Here is a 16,083-nt window from a genome sequence, read left to right on the forward strand (position 1 = left end):
GAAGATCCGACGCCGATGAGAGACACGGTGGGGAGATGCATTTTGTAATACAAAATGAAAAGAAAATCAACAAAGGATTGCATTGTTTGTAGCAAGTGCAAGGAGAAAGGCTAATGAAGAGAAACAATATTCTATCGTGAAACATGCAAGACGAAGCCTGACTTCACCCGGGAGAATGTTTCAAGAAGTGCCATGCCCAAAAAATTATAAACAGCCATAAGCAGAAACACCATATGTTGTTTCAAAAACTAGTGTAAGAGAAAATAAACTCGCCAAGTGACTTCATATTGGACTTTGTTTTTTAAAAACGGTAGCATAATAACCCATAATTCATTACATCCTTATCCGCGTAAAACAAATAAGGTTTTGGGAGAATTTAGAGTGTAGAAAAACTGAATTGGAAATGTTTAATGACACCTGTTTTATTACTGTTGTCAATTCTATTTCTTGGAACGTGTTTTCAAATTGATATGATTTCGACATTGTTGACTAACAATGCTTCACTGGAACAAGCAATGTTATTTAAATTAAAAATCTTACGCATCAATCTATTAGACTCCCCCTATATTAACACATCCAAAACTTTCATGGCCAAGGACGTACAACAGAAGCAGAAGAAGACGAAAAAGAAGAAGTGTTGGACATTTTTACCCCTGCATGATGTAGTAGTGCTATCGCTGGAGTTTTGGTATTAATCTAGTGAGAGATTTACATTTACGTAAGTATTGATTCTGTTACATAACATTGCCTGTAACTTAACTGTCTAGTTCTACTTGAGATCAGCTCGACTGCTAGAAGTTAAAAAAATAGGTCATTTAAGCGGCTTGACTGACGTTAAAGTATGTCACTGCTCGGTATAAATGTATTATTTTGACACACAAGTTGTGAAAAAAGCTCATCATACGAATAAATCAGTTATATTCTGCTTATAGTTTACGTGTCATGCAGACGGTGCTTATGCAGTAGTTGGGAAACAAGTTTTAAAACTGCAAATCCCACATATATTCCGAAAATAGCCTTTCAATCATACTGGGAGAAAGCATATGGCAAAGAAATGATTTAGTCGAAGTCTAAGAATTGTTTCAAAATAAATTTTTCACAATGAGAAAGAATGTATATAGTCATGAAGTTTTGTATCACATTTAAACAATGTTACCGATTTGGATTTCATTTCTGTTAGGATCGTTGAATGCTACAGACAAATGTTTTGGGGTCGTGTTGTGGTCAGCTAAAACATTTGAAACTGTGAGAAACTTTAATAGAAATGAATGAATGACGGAATATACTCTTTGTCGCTTAACATTTCAAAATGACTTGTTTTAACGACGAACTTTGCATACTGCGACATTTATTTAGAGTAGGTGTCGATGAATTACACGTATCAGCAACTTGTCCGTTCACTAATTGCTTCCCACGCCCGGGTTCCCGGGTTCGATTCCCGGCGGGGTCAGGGATTTTCTCTGCCTCGTGATGGCTGGGTGTTGTGTGCTGTCCTTAGGTTAGTTAGGTTTAAGTAGTTCTAAGTTCTAGGGGACTTATGACCACAGCAGTTGAGTCCCATAGTGCTCAGAGCCATTTGAACCATTTTCGTTCACTAATTTGGCAGTACTGCTGTTTTTCAAACTAACCGGGGCATCACTAGCGGCTCTGCTGATTAAGCATTCACAAACGTTGCTGTTTACGTTGTCGATGCAACCTTTATGATGTGTACACAGCAATCAGACAAGCACACCTAGAACAACGTGAGTGGAAGGTTAACAATTTTATCAGCACTTTCCAACAACTAGGTACTACGTAAATGCAACTTGTATTTTTACTATCGCAAGCTATTAACTATTTAAAATATTCGCCCTAATAGCTAACCCATTGCCAAAATTCTTCAGTCTGAAGAATTGAAAGTGATGACAGATGACGTCAATTGGATTAATCTTGCAATGTAAAAACGTCTTCAAAATTGATGTCGGGGCTACCGCTCTCAGATTAACGACAGTTTCGGGATAATCAGATTAAAATAATAGGGCTAAAAATAGATACAGCTCTATTACATTTAGAATAGCGCGAACCTCGCACGCGTAAAATGAACTCGTAATGTTCACATGGCATGTTCATTTGGTATATTAATGACGTGATAGACAAAATTAATAGCAACGTCAGATGTTTCGTAGCTGAAATTGCCTATAATGAAGTACTCTCTGGAAAAACTGCTCAAATATTCAGTCAAAACTTGATAGAACTTCAAGATAATATAAAAACTGGCAAATTGCATTAAATGAAAGGAAATATGAAACTGCGTACTTCACAATATTTGAAAAACTTCTTATTCTATGACTACAATATGAATGAGTCGCAACTCGAATCAGTCAACTCAAATAATACATGGAAGTCACAATTTGTACGGAAATGAATTGGAGCCACATAGGCTTATTCATAGGTAAAGCGGGCGGCAGACATCGATTCTTTGGTAGAATCCTAAGGTCTACAAAAGCGATTTCTTACAAAACACTCGTGCGACGTTGTATAAGTGTGTGAGGCCTGTCAGAGGATACTGAAAGTAAACAAAGCGCATTGCTAGTGGGCACAGGTTTGTTTAGCCATGGAAGAGTGCCACAGAAATGCTGAGGAAGTTGAACTATCTCACTCTGGAAGAGAAACGCAAACCAATGTTTCAGGAACCAGGTTTAAGTGTGGTATCTAGGGATATGCTTCTACCACACACGCATTACTCTCGTAGCGATTGTGAACGCAGAATAAGACTAATTACTCTGCGAACTGAGGCATTTAACCATACATTCTTCCAAAGCTCCTGATACGAATGCAACAGGAAAATATCCTAGGAACCGGGATAACGAGAATAATCCTGAGGCATGTTCTTCACGGTGCTCTGCGGACTACAGATGTGAATGTAGATCTATAGTGTCCCGGATTACCCACATTTTTTCTATTACGTTGCTGTTGTTCATGTTTTCTAGAGAACTTCTGGTAATGTTGGTATTCCATTATGAATTTCAAAATTTCAATGTTTTCTTACTTTTTCTCCGATTTTGGTCTTCCGTGGCGCACGTGTATAGCTTCGGGCAATGCTGTTCCAGCCTGTTAGAATATTGCCGTCCCAATATCCTGACTGCCGTTCCTTTTGAAATGGGATTAAAAAAACATTCTCTCTGAACATTCCCTTGTGTAGAATTTCAAATTCTTTCATCTTCATCTGCTTCATATCATATCTGATCTCTTACATCCATTTATACAATGCAGACATACTTGAAAATTCACTCACTGTTTTCATTACTACAATGTACAGGAAATATCTCTCTCTCTCTCTCTCTCTCTCTCTCAGTCTCTCCCTCTCTTTTATATTTCCTGTTTATCCTATCTTAAGCCAATCTACGCCTTTAATCACATATAAATATTGTGGTTTTATAATTGAAATTTAATGTAATTTTGCTTGAGAGGAAAAATGTCTGCTGGTATGTACTGTTACGTGACCTTTTTTACCAAAATGTCCTGTAGCTCAAGTATACCCCGTAAGTAAGAGTCAAATAAATTAAAAATAAATTAATCTCCAGCAGACAACTAAATATGAATCTATACTTGTGACTGCCAGGAATGATGTAGATTAGGATTTCTTGCCTTAAATTACACGCATAACTAAATGAGAAGCGTCTGTAAATGTAGGATGAGTTCTGCAGTGAAGGGACGCTCTATAGGGCCATAAAATTGCACAGTGTCAACTGCACTATTCGCAGAACTCCCGCTCTACAGGAAACGCCAGAGAGGTAAAAGGGTGCTTTGAAAAGTTCTCGGAACGGAATAGAAAAAAAGTACTTACATCACTGAAACTTTTTTTTTATTTTTCAATGTAATCTCCTTGTAGATTAATGCGCTTCGTCCAACTATGTTCCAGTGCCTTGGTCCCATCTCGCAAATGAGTTTCCTTCAGGCCTGCAAAATAGTTGTCAACTTCGGTTATCAATTCTCTGTTTAAAGTGAATCTTCGTCCACCAAGAAAAATTTTCAGTTTTGGAAAGAGATGGAAGTCTGACGAAGCCATATCAGGTGAATAAGGCGGGTGTGGCAACAATTCATACCTTAGTAATCCGGCCATGGCGACGGCACATGTGTGCGGGCGCACATTGTCTTGATGGAAGTGACTTTCTTCCTTGCTAAACCTGCCCCTTTCTCGCGTATCTTTCGTTGCAATTTGTACAGCAGGTTAGCAGAGTATTCTCCAATTATGTTTTGCCCATTGGGGACATAATCTGCAAACAGAATCCCCTTCGCATCCCAGAACACTGATGCCATGACATTTCCCGCCGAAGGAATTGCTTTCTTTGATGGCGGAGAATCAGCTTGTTTCCACTGCTCTGACTGTTGTTTTGTCTCTGGGGAAAGGTAGTGCACCCAAGTTTCATGTGTGGTCACGAACCGGCGCAAAAATCATACTCGTTTCTCCGAAAACGGGTCAAACATTGTTCCGATATCTCCATTGCCATGCGTTTTTCATCAAGCGTCAAGAATCGCGGCACCAATCTTGCAGATAATTTTTTAATTTCTAATTCTTCAGTTAAAATGTGATATACCCTTTCATATGACGTTTGGCACTGTGATCAATTTCACGCACATTCAATCGGCGATCTTCCATGACCATTTTATGCTCTTTGGAAATGATTTCCGGAGTAGTGACACATCTTGGCCGACCACTGCGCGTTCATCATCTAAGCTCTCCAGTTCAAATTCAAATTAATTTGTCCACTTGGCAGTAGTTTAATATGAAGAAGCAGAGTCCCCCAGTGTATTGTGGAAATCGGCATGAATGTCCTTTGTTTTCATATAGTTCTTTACGAAGTACTTAATCACTGCTCGAATCACGATCTTTTTTTCCATCTTCGCAAATCACTCCCTTCCAGGAGCACTGACGTGGCACGTGTTTACAGGCAACAGTCCAATACGTGAACAAGTCGTTGCGCTAGCGCTGACCTCTCGTGGTGATTCCGAGAACTTTTCCAACCACCCTCGTACTTTCAGGCTAAGCTGTGTTATGTGGAATGAAAGAAAGCCGCCCTGGCACCGAGCGTCAGAAGTCAGAAAATGCAGATTACATCTGCAAGCTGTACTGGACAACAGAGTCTGTTTCTCATAATCTGTGTGTTCACAGCATGTGTGCCGTTTAATGGCAAAGTCCCAGAAGAACTGCTATTGTCGAAGGAAACAATTGGCACTCAAAAGTCACGAAAAAAGGGCAGTTAAGGTAACATTTCAGAAAGTGGAATGGAAACAAAAAATTTGGGGCTTCTGTGAAGATCGAGGGATGCTGAAACCTTGCCCAGATGGCATCAAACTGTGTGCTTAAGGAGATGTAGAACTAGCTACCATTGGTTCACGTAAATAATGTAGAAATGGAAGCAAGGAATGCGCCTGTTGTTATAGAGGTCCTACCGTATTGGCCGGTGCAGGAACGTAGGCGGATATAGTGAGCAACTCACGTTCTGGAAAGCCAAGACTAACAAACCACCTCAAATTCGAGTAAGTGACTGAGATTAGCGTCTTGTACGACCACATCTGACAAGTCGGCACTCACAAGAATTAGTATTCAGCCAATCAAAATTACATGATGCTGGGAAATATAGAGCACAGAGTTTTCACTGTCAATTCTCTGCAGATACTTCATGGACAGACTCCTCCACTTCTAAATGGCTTCTCCACAACCAGACTCATCTAGGACGAGAGAGTTGTGACCTATCAGAGTCACAGTTAGGCGCAGACTGCGAGGTGCTGTTGGTTCAAATGGTTCAGATGGCTCTGAGCACTATGGGGCTTAACATCTATGGTCATGAGTCCCCTAGAACTTAGAACTACTTAAACCTAACTAACCTAAGGACATCACACAACACCCAGCCATCACGAGGCAGAGAAAATCCCTGACCCCGCCGGGAATCGAACCCGGGAACCCGGGCGCGGGAAGCGAGAACGCTACCGCACGACCACGAGCTGTGGGCGAGGTGCTGTTGGCACAGAGACGATGACTGATTTTGCAATCACTTCAGCCGCCACTTGCAGGTTATAAGTATGGCGAGAACCAGCCACAACGGCGAAGAGAACTGCAGGGAAAGGCGAATGATCTGTAATGATAGTCAGTGATAACGGTCTTCATTCCGAAGAGTTGTTTGCAGTTAGCGGCTCACCATGCTTCCAACTCCTGCAAAACATGCACTCGTATATCCTTCTATAGTATTTTCTGTCTCTATATAGGGACCTTTGGGAACCACGGTATGACCAAAGTCTAACGAAGAGTCGCGACATTCCGTCTCGTTTTTGTTACCCACGATGGTAGCAGCGGCCAAGCGGACAGCAAGCGACACTTTTGAATAAGATATAGGACGAATGCGAATACTGACGTTTATATTGATTTGTAACGAAGTTCTTACAATAAAGAGTATACTTAGTGTCATAAAAATTGACAATTACTAAAAAATGACAACACATTTGTCAGTATTTTGTTTACAAGGACCCTGCGAGTTATGAAACGACACATTGCAGGACAGTTCAATTGCAATTCTCTAAGAACGTAGTGATATTTTCTGAAGAATGTCGTTTATCTTTAATAACAAAAAATTTCTAGCAAATTCCAGAAGACTCGACCTATTGCAGAACGACCTCGTATATCTACCCAATAGAGCAGAGTTTTGTTCGCTGCAATTCCAACCAAATCAGTGAATGTGAAACATAGGAAACGTATGTGGAATATAAGGCCTACATTATTAACGTACCAAATAAGCCACCATAACTGTAGTCTACACAGACCTGATAATAAATCCTCAAAAGAAATAAAACTATTCCTCAGCACAGAAGAAACCAATTCCACAATTACAGCTAAATCTCAGCCACAAATGGCAAGAATCTTCAGCATACTCCCTTTTGAAGAAAGAGTAATTACTTTAAAGTCAGTACCATCATTAGACTGTTGTTTATTTACAATGTTACATATACACTTACACAATCATGATTTCAGCTTCGCAGCTCGTGGTCGTGCGGTAGCGTTCTCGCTTCCCGCGTCCGGGTTCCCTGGTTCGATTCCCGGCGGGGTCAGGGATTTTCACTGCCTCGTGATGACTGGGTGTTGTGTGATGTCCTTAGGTTAGTTAGGTTTAAGCAGTTCTAGGGGACTGATGAGCGTAGATGTTAAGTCCCATAGTGCTCAGAGCCGTTTGAACCATTTTTTTTATTTCGGCTTCAAAGTGCCATTATCAAGTGTTTCAAGTGTTATAAATTGTAAGATGGTACACTGTAGTATTAGGTAATTTATAACACTGTAAATAAACAACAGTCTTATGGCGGTACTGACTTTAAAGAAATATATTATGACTGTGGCCCCTCATTATGCAAAAAATTATTAAAAGATTAATTACATTTACAAAAATATTCGTGTATCGGAAAATCGAGTGAAGTGTAAGAATGGGCGGATCATTAGACTACATAAAATGTTCAAGTATCAAGAAAAGTGCACATGATAATAACAGACAACAACAGACGTATATGATTCTCATCCACGAAATATTTCTTTATTTATATGTTCTCATGCTTTCAGTGGAATAAGATGCAAATATGCAGATATTCAAAAGTATTCCTTCATGAATAAGTTTCAACTTGCATCACTGAATCGGTGTGGTTCGGCTGTTTTTAAATGTACTTCACGATACTTCATGAGTCTTGGCAGTTTACTAACGAATGGTACGCTCTGAGCGTTAGTATCGCTCTAGCCGTCAAACGCTTTCAACTTTCACCCCATAGTGTCTCGTGACTGTACGTATTAAACTGCGGCATGACTCAAACAAATGTAATTGTTTTGCCCATATACATGTTTACTTGAATCACATTCCATATCCTCTATCCTAGCTTTCCAGGGCATTAGTTTAATCATTTCAATGATTGCCCAACTTGTTTATAGTAAATTTGATTCTATGCATGTAAATAAACTGTGTTAATTGAGATCACTTTTTAATTTCGTAGTCATAAGGATCTCTTTATCTTAGAAGAAAGATTAAGGAAAGGCAAACCTACGTTTCTAGCATTTGTAGACTTAGAGAAAGCTTTTGACAATGTTGACTGGAATACTCTCTCTCAAATTCTAAAGGCGGCAGGGGTAAAATACAGGGAGCGGAAGGCTATTTACAATTTGTACCGAAAGCAGATGGCAGTTATAAGAGTCGAAGGACATGAAAGGGAAGCAGCGGTTGGGAAGGGAGTGAGACAGGGTTGTAGCCTCTCCCCGATGCTCTTCAATCTGTATATTGAGCAAGCAGTAAAGGAAACGAAAGTAAAGTTCGGAGTAGGTATTAGAATCCATGGAGAAGAAATAAAAACTTTGAGGTTCACCGATGACATTGTAAGTCTGTCAGAGACAGCAAAGGACTGGGAAGAACAGTTGAACGGAATGGACAGTGTCTTGAAAGGAGGGTATAAGATGAACATCAACAAAAGCAAAACGAGGATAATGGAATGTAGTCGAATTAAGTCGGGTGATGCTGCGGGAATTAGATTAGGAAATGAGACACTTAAAGTAGTAAAGGAGTTTTGCTATTGGGCGAGCAGAATTACTAATGATGGTCGAAGTAAAGATGATATAAAATGTAGACTGGCAATGGCAAGGAAAGCGTTTCTGAAGAAGAGAAATTTGTTAACATCGAGTATTGATTTAAGTGTCAGGAAGTCGTTTCTGATAGTATTTGTATGGAGTGTAGCCATGTATGGAAGTGATACATGGACGATAAATAGTTTAGACAAGAAGAAAATAGAAGCTTTCGAAATGTGGTGCTACAGAAGAATGCTGAAGATTAGATGGGTAGATAATATAACTAATGAGGAGGTATTGAATAGAATTGGGGAGAAGAGGAGTTTGTGGCACAACTTGACTAGAAGAAGGGATCGGTTGGAAGGACATGTTCTGAGGCATCAAGGGATCACCAGTTTAGTATTGGAGGGAGCGTGGAGGGTAAAAATCGCAGAGGGAGTCCAAGAGATGAATACACTAAGCAGATTCAGAAGGATGTAGGCTGCAGTAGGTACTGGGAGATGAAGAAGGTTGCACAGGATAGAGTAGCATGGAGAGGTGCATCAAACCAGTCTCAGGACTGAAGACCACAACAACAACAACAACAATAACAACAAGGATCTCTTTATCAGTGATCTGATGGGTCATGAGATACTTGTGTGAGATATTACTGGGCCAAATTAAAATGGTTCAAATGGCTCTGAGCACTATGGGACTCAACATCTTAGGTCATAAGTCCCCTACAACTTAGAACTACTTAAACCTAACTAACCTAAGAACATCACACACACCCATGCCCGAGGCAGGATTCGAACCTGCGACCGTAGCAGTCCCGCGGTTCCGGACTGCAGCGCCAGAACCGCACGGCCACCGCGGCCGGCGGGCCAAATTAATTTATGTTATGAATGACTCCGTCCACACGATATGAAAGGGCTATAAAGAATACATAAGCTCACAACACTGATTTAGTCAAATGGTACACCGTCTTCATCTGCGTTGATCCGTGTTTATTCGCCTATCCGTCACGGACATTCTTTGGTGTTACCTCACGAAGGAATTTAAAATTAAAGTTTTTTTAAAAAAAATTATGTAGTCTACAATTAAGGATTTCGGATCATCTTATGAATTTGCGATATATCCTGTCTTTGTGTATGTGAAAATAAACTTTTTCTGCAGTTCTCCTCAGAATGTTGATTCTTGTTGCCGTTATTAAGTCACGTTGACAGTACTACAAAATCGTCAGCAGGAATTCGAGGTTTCTTGTTTTCACAGCCCTCTTGCATTTTGACAGTTATTCCACAGCCAACGGTCTTGCCTCGTTGAAGACACCGAAGCTGAGTAACGTCGAGCGTGGCCAGTACTCGGATGAGTAACCACTGGGTACGCCACGTGCTGTTGGCTGCTTTCCCTATTTTTCTTTTCGGCACAGTGGCGTAGAGTGGTTGACCACAAGACTTTCCGCCAATTACGTGGCAATACTCTGTACACACACACCCAGTACAATCACTTGCACATTCCAGACAATGGCAAACACACAACTATCATACTTTGCGAAGGAAAGGTGCCATTGTGCTTGAACGAAACGTAGAAGCTTTCCGTTAAGGCGGCTGGACCTGCTCTTCGTTGTCTCCCAGCCAACAATGCCTTATGACTTTACTTTTTATTTATTCCATGTGCATAAAATTCTTTTTCCTAGTCTAGGATCGCTGTTCCAAGAACTCAATTGAAGGTAACAACGAGTACTCCATCTTACTGTCTATCGCTTGTTTCGACATCTACAGCTTCAGACATCACTTCGAAATTTAGTTTTATTTCCCAGATTTGAGAGATATATTTCTGTAATTAGGTTACTTTCCATTTCAGTGTGTGATAAGCGGGTAGGTTACTCAAACGTATCGTTTGCAAAACATGTAAACATTTTTCTTTGTGTATTCGTGTTTGTGTTGTGTTTGCATAAAGAGACTGTGAAATCATTCGGGAAGTAGTTTAAACGCTTGTGCGAAACCGCTTAAGTAACGCAATGAGGCTAGCCGGAGACACACTAGGATTCAATCCATGTCTCAGCTCAGATTCCTCTCTCACTACCTAGTTCCTGCCTTATTACTCTCTTCCCAGAAAATCTGTTAATTATTTACATCAAATTTATGGCGGCAAAAGTCACTATATAACAGAAAAAGTTCACCACAGATGAATTCAGATTTATCAGTAAGTTACCGTCTAGAGCGTGTTCCCGTAATGGACAGATATGAAATCTGAAATAAAATGCAAATAGAGCGAGAGATGAAAGAAAGGCTACTGCACATGTTTGAACTGTTCTAGACATTAGTTTTCCTTGTTCTGTATGAATGAAAAGTTACTCCAGATATTTTTCTGTTGAATTTTGATGTACCTTGTGCAGTGTAAATGTGTAAAGCAATGGAGAAAAAAATGTACTAAAAATAAATAATTGATCAGGGTCCATAATACAGCAGGTACTTTTTAAGGGCGCTGTTTGGGTAACTCTACCATTATATAAAATATTAGTTAACTGTGTTCTGCTCCCCGTTTTTTGCGGAAATGTTTCTCTCGGTACGAGCGAGAGATGATCACCAGTCCAGTGTGCCAGGGAAGTAAAATGAAAGATGTTGTTCACAGTAAATGAAATTATTGTATTATCAGTTATGCTTGCTGAGTACGTTAACTAGAAGACGTATTTCAGTAATACTTCTTCCCAGTAACATTACAACCACACAATTATTTTGCCCAGAAATGCGATTAATCTTGCAGCGGTGACTGCTCGCTGCTCGGAAAGAGCGATTCAGAAAATTACTTGCGTCAGCCAAGTAGATTACAAGGAAAGCGATTACTTCTTAAGTCAAGTACAGACATTCAAGCGGAGCCTCGGCTTCTAATTAGACGGCAGATAGCATTAATTTTCTGGAAACGCAACAAGGTCATCGCACAAGGGTTATTCACCGCTTGCAGCGTCACATTTCATCTTTGTTCGTTGCTGTCTTAATAGAGTAAGCTTCACAAATCAGTTACCTGCTCTAGGTAGACGAACCATGTAGCTATGTCAAGAAAAACTGTAATAACACTCAATGCTTTAGATGTCTCTAAACTGCTCTCTACCTGACTGTTAATCCTCTATAAATTTATCCTGCATTTCACGTCTAGTTTCATTATCCACATGAGGTAGTTTCTTTCAAGATTGCGTTATATTTTCAAACCCAAAAGCCACATATATCAAGTCCTTTTTGAACAATACATACACGTTTCTGAAGCACATTGCTAGGCACAAATGTTAATGTATGCCAATTCCTTTTACTACTTACTTCAAACTACACTCTACCACTAATGTTTAAACAGATTTCAATGATCAGATTTTCTCCCTAAATTATTATACTGTTCCTTACACCTTACCGAGGGCCTGTGAGATACTCCACACGATGTGAAGACCTACAGTAACAAAAACACACTCCGTCGTCAGGCCACGAGTGGGCTACCGGGACCATCCAACCGCCGTGTCACCCTTACTGAGGATGCGGATAGGAGGGGCGTGGGGTCAGCACGCCGCTCTCCCAGTCGTGATGATGGTATTCTTGACCGAAGCCGCTACTATTCGGTCGAGTAGCTCCTCAATTGGCATCACGAGACTGAGTGCACCCCGAAAAATGGCAACAGCGCATGGCGGCTCGGATGGTCACCCATCCAAGTGCCAACCACGCCCGACAGTGCTTAACTTCGGTGATCTCACGGGAACCGGTGTATCCACTGCGGCAAGGCCGTTGCCTCACAGTAACAAAGGCAGTTTTCAATTTAGCTAACAAGGCATTTTTATTCAATGAAAACTACATCTCGACTCTCGATAATTAATCAGCAAGTGAACTTGATAATGAGCCCACAGAAGATTACGCTTTTACAGACTTGCTAAGAGAAACTACAGCCAATCATTGCTGTTGCTGCCTTCATATAATTAGGTACTTCCCCTACTCGACTTACCTTAATACTTAAGTTAATTCTAGCGTTTTGCATAATTAAAGACTCATAAATAGCAATAGAATTACCATTGTGAAGGACTACAGTAAAAATATCACTCTCTCGATTAAATACCGGAAGTTTCACAAAATGTCTCTCATACAATGTATGTACATGATCACTACATGTTTGCACGACAAAAAGTACGCGCCCATACATACCTATTCATTACTATTTTAAGTTTCGTTCTTAATGTACAGTCTTCATTCATTCCATTACAAATTCTGAAAGCATGAAAGCTATCTTTTGTAACCTACGAAGTCCTAAATTTCACGAACGGCATTACAACACACTTTGACCAGCTGCACTATTTAGTTTAAACTTTGCACTTAGGTTCATTATTGCCTCAAGCCGCGCGGGATTAGCCGAGCGGTCTTAGGCGCTGCACTCGTGTACTGTGCGGCTGGTCCCGGCGGAGGTTCGAGTCCTCCCTCGGGCATGGGTGTGTGTGTGTTTGTCTTTAGGATAATTTAGGTTACGCAGTGTGTCAGCTTAGGGACTGATGACCTTAGCAGTTAAGTCCCATAAGGTTTCACACACATTTGAACATTTTTTTTAGTGCTTCAATGAGGAGGTGAACATCAATATTTAATCGACTGAGTGCATTGTTCTACTTTCTTTGCTTTTTGTGTTTATGGAGGAGCTCAGTTGATAGAATGAGTAGCTGGAAAGTGTACCGTTGACCAACTTCAGTAGTTTGTGGAGAAATATAGCCGGCCGGAGTGGCCGAGCGGCTCTAGGCGCTACAGTCTGGAACCGTGCGACCGCTACGGTCGAAGGTTCAAATCCTGCCTCGGGCATGGATGTTTGTGATGTCCTTAGGTTAGTCAGATTAAAGCAGTTCTATGTTCTAGGGGACTGATGACCACAGCAGTTAGTCCCATAGTGCTCAGAGCCATTTGAACCATTTTTGAGAAATATAGTGTACCAAGGTTTTGTATCCCGCCTGGAAGGCGGCGCGTGGGTCTGCTCCTGTAACTGAAGGGTAGGCCGAATGTAGAAAGCTAGGAGGAACAGGTGAGGTAAAACTCTCGGTACTTCAATGAAAAGTCGTTTTATATATCACAAAACAATAACTTGAATACATACGTAAATTGTAACTTCACTTTGGCTGAGATAAGCACTTAGGTGCGAAGCTGTACATCAATCCAATCTAACATCGGCTAGAAGTTACAAAGGCAAAATCTGTAGTGGCTTGCCCACTAGGAAATAGAAACAATGTTGCTTGGTCGTCTACTCGGAATCAAATGGGCAGAATCAGGGTCGGCGCTCGTAGAGCTGCACAGCGCCGGCTAGAAGGCGCTTGCGTCGGTGTCGGTTCTTAGTGTCAACCTAAGAACTTTTACCTACGCCGTGGCATCGTAGCTATCGATACCACACAAGATATGCTGGTGGTGATGTTCTAAGATAAGTCTTCTAAGGTAAGTCGTAAGATCAGTATTGCCTCACGTGTTCCAAGATTTCTACGGAATCCAAACTGATCTTCCCCGAGGTCGACTTCTACCAGTTTTTCCATTCGTCTGTAAAGAATTCGCGTTAGTATTTTGCAGCTGTGGCTTATTAAACTGATACTTCGGTAATTTTCACATCTGTCAACACCTGCTTTCTTTGGGATTTGAATTACTATATTCTTTTTGAAGTCCGAGGGTATTTCGCCTGTCTCATATATCTTGCTCACCAGATGGTAGAGTTTTGTCGGGACTGGCTCTCCCAAGGCCGTCAGTAGTTCTAATGGAATGTTGTCTACTCCACTGGCCTTGTTTCGACTCAGGTCTTTCAGTGTTCTGTCAAACTCTTCGCGCATTGTCGTATCCCCCATTTCATCTTCATCCACATCCTCTTCCATTTCCATAATATTGTTCTCAAGTACATCGCCCTTGTATAGACCCTCTATATATTCCTTCCAGCTTTATGCTTTCCCTTCTTTGCTTAGAACTGGGTTTCCATCTGAGCTCTTGATATTCATACACGTGGTTCTCTTTTCTCCAAAGGTCTGTTTAATTTTCCTGTAGGCAGTATCTAACTTACCCCTAGTGAGATAAGCCTCCACATCCTTACATTTGTCCTCTAGCCACGCCTGCTTAGCAATTTTGCACTTCCTATCGATCTCATTTTTGGGATGTTTGTATTCCTTTTTGCCCGCTTCATTTACTGCGTTTTTATATTTTCTCCTGTCATCAATTAAATTCAATATTTCTTCTGTTACCCAAGGGTTTCTACTAGCCCTCGTCTTTTTACCTATTTGATCCTCTGCTGCTTTCACTACTTCATCCCTCAAAGCTACCCATTCTTCTCCTACTGTATTTCTTTCCCCCATTCCTGTCAATTGTTCCCTTATGCTCTCCCTGAAACTCTGCACAACCTCTGGTTTAGTCAGTTTATCCAGGTCTCATTCCTTCTCTCCCTTTTCCTACTCTCAAATTCCAGTCACCTATAACTATTAAATTTTCGTCTTCCTTCACTTTCTGAATAATTTCTTTTATCTCATCATACATTTCATCAATTTCTTCATCATCTGCAGAGCTAGTTGTCATTTAAACTTGTACTACTGTAGTAGGCGTGAGCTTCGTGTCTATCGTGGCCATAATAAGGCGTTCACTATGCTGTTTGTAGTAGCTTATCCGCACTCTTATTTTTTTATTCATTATTAAACCTACTCCTGCATTATCCCTATTTGATTTTGTATTTATAATCCTGTATTCACTTGACCAAAAGTCTTGTTCCTCCTGCCACCGAACTTCACTAATTCCCACTATAACTTTAACCTATCCATTTCCCTTTTTAATTTTTCTAACCTACCTGCCCGATTAAGGGATCTGACATTTCGCACTCCGATCCGTAGAACGCCAGTTTTCTTTCTCCTGATAACGGCATCCTCTTGAGTAGTACCCGCCCGGAGGTCCGAATGGGAGACTATTTTACCTCCGGAATATTTACCAAACAGGACGCCATCATCATTTAACCATATAGTAAAGCTGCATGCCCTCGGGAAAAATTAAGGCTGTAGTTTCCCCTTGCTTTCAGCCGTTCGCAGTACCAACACAGCAAGGCCGTTTTGGTTAGTGTTACAAGGGCAGATCAGTCAATCATCCAGATTGTTGCCCCTACAACTACTGAAACGGCTGCTGCCCCTCTTCAGGAACCATATGTTTGTCTGACCTCTCAACAGGTACCCCTCCGTTGTGGTTGTACCTGTGGTACGGCCGTCTGTATCGCTGAGGCACGCAAGCCACCCCACAAACGGCAAAGTCCATGGTTCATGGAGGGGGGGGGGGGGGGGAGATGGATACCTGGGTCTATTCTTCCACCGACAGAGGTTGGACAAATACGAGTATATGAAAACACACAGAGAAAAGCCTGTTTGAATATAAATGCATATTCTGGCCAAGACTGCGTGTGCCGCTTTTTTACTTCACAACGAACATACCTGTGCAATCTCCAAACTACACACATTAAAAAATTTGCATAACCCCATTTCCCAGAACTCTTGAAGATAGACGTTGACTGTGGATATTGCATTG

The 16,083-nt window shown here is 41.0% G+C and overlaps 1 pseudogene; it reads right to left on the reverse strand.

Moving 5' to 3' along the window:
• Window positions 1-12,199: 12,199 nt before the first annotated feature.
• Window positions 12,200-12,317, reverse strand: LOC124712596 (annotated as a pseudogene).
• Between the last annotated feature and the right edge of the window lie 3,766 nt (window positions 12,318-16,083).

Source organism: Schistocerca piceifrons, chromosome 8 (assembly GCF_021461385.2).
Source record: "Schistocerca piceifrons isolate TAMUIC-IGC-003096 chromosome 8, iqSchPice1.1, whole genome shotgun sequence".
Taxonomy (NCBI): Eukaryota; Metazoa; Arthropoda; class Insecta; order Orthoptera; family Acrididae; genus Schistocerca; species Schistocerca piceifrons.